Genomic DNA, 2,191 nt, shown 5'->3' with positions numbered 1-2,191 from the left:
GACAAGGCGGAAAAATTCACAACAAAATAAAGAACAAGAGGCAGTACCGAAGGCTAGGGACCTAATCAATACAGACATTGGTAATATGTCAGATCTAGAGTTCAAAATGACAATTCTCAAGGTTATAGCTAGGCTTGAAAAAGGCATGGAAGATATTAGAGAAACCCTCTCGGGAGATATAAAAGCCCTTTCTGGAGAAATAACAGAACTAAAATCTAACCAAGTTGAAATCAAAAAAGCTATTAATGAAGTTCAATCAAAAATGGAGGCTCTCACTGCTAGGATAAATGAGGCAGAAGAAAGAATTAGCGATATAGAAGACCAAAACAGAGAATAAAGAAGCTGAGCAAAAGAGGGACAAACAGCTACTGGACCATGAGGGGAGAATTCGAGAGATCAGTGACACCATAAGACGAAACAACATTAGAATAATTGGGATTCCAGAAGAAGAAGAAAGAGAGAGGGGAGCAGAAGGTATACTGGAGAGAATTATTGGGGAGAATTTCCCCAAAATGGCAAAGGGAACGAGCATCAAAATTCAGGAGGTTCAGAGAACGCCCCTCAAAATCAATAAGAATAGGCCCACACCCTGTCACCTAATAGTAAAATTTACAAGCCTTAGTGACAAAGAGAAAATCCTGAAAGCAGCCCGGGAAAAGAAGTCTGTAACATACAATGGTAAAAGTATTAGATTGGCAGCTGACTTATCCACAGAGACCTGGCAGGCCAGAAAGAGCTGGCATGACATTTTCAGAGCACTAAACGAGAAAAACATGCAGCCAAGAATACTATATCCAGCTAGGCTATCATTGAAAATAGAAGGAGAGATTAAAAGCTTCCAGGACAAACAAAAACTGAAAGAATTTGCAAACACCAAACCAGCTCTACAGGAAATACTGAAAGGGGTCCTCTAAGCAAAGAGAGAGCCTACAAGTGGTAGATCAGAAAGGAACAGAGACAATATACAGTAACAGTCACCTTACAGGCAATACAATGGCACTAAAATCATATCTCTCAATAGTTACCCTGAATGTTAATGGGCTAAATGCCCCAATCAAAGGCACAGGGTATCAGAATGGATAAAAAAACAAAACCCATCTATATGTTGCCTCCAAGAAACTCATTTTAAACCCGAAGACACCTCCAGACTTAAAGTGAGGGGGTGGAAAAGAATTTACCATGCTAATGGACATCAGAAAAAAGCAGGAGTGGCAATCCTTATATCAGATCAATTAGATTTTAAGCCAAAGACTATAATAAGAGATGAGGAAGGACACTATATCATACTCAAAGGGTCTGTCCAAGAAGAAGATCTAACAATTTTAAATATCTATGCCGCCAACGTGGGCGCAGCAAACTATATAAACCAATTAATAACAAAATCAAAGAAACACATCAACAATAATACAATAATAGTAGGGGACTTTAACACTCCCCTCACTGAAATGGACAGATCATCCAAGCAAAAGATCAACAGGGAAATAAAGGCCTTAAATGATACACTGGATGAGATGGACATCACAGATATATTCAAAACATTTCATCCCAAAGCAACAGAATACACATTCTTCTCTAGTGCCCATGGAACATTCTCCAGAATAGATCACATCCTCGGTCCTAAATCAGGACTCAACGGGTATCAAAAGATTGGGATCATTCCCTGCATATTTTCAGACCACAATGCTCTGAAGCTAGAACTCCACCACTAGAGGAAGTTTGGAAAGAACCCAAATACATGGAGACTAAACAGCATCCTTCTAAAGAATGAATGGGTCAACCGGGAAATTAAAGAAGAATTGAAAAAAATCATGGAAACAAATGATAATGAAAATACAACGGTTCAAAATCTGTGGGACACAACAAAGGCAGTCCTGAGAGGAAAATATATAGCGGTACAAGCTTTTCTCAAGAAACAAGAAAGGTCTCAGGTACACAACCTAACCCTACACCTAAAGGAGCTGGAGAAAGAACAAGAAAGAAACCCTAAGCCCAGCAGGAGAAGAGAAATCATAAAGATCAGAGCAGAAATCAATGAAATAGAAACCAAAAAAACAATAGAACAAATCAACGAAACTAGGAGCTGGTTCTTTGAAAGAATTAATAAAATTGATAAACCCTTGGCCAGACTTATCAAAAAGAAAAGAGAAAGGACCCAAATAAATAAAATCATGAATGAAAGAGGAGAGATCAC

Source organism: Neovison vison, chromosome 11 (assembly GCF_020171115.1).
Source record: "Neovison vison isolate M4711 chromosome 11, ASM_NN_V1, whole genome shotgun sequence".
Taxonomy (NCBI): Eukaryota; Metazoa; Chordata; class Mammalia; order Carnivora; family Mustelidae; genus Neogale; species Neogale vison.
This window is presented reverse-complemented; position numbering follows the sequence as displayed.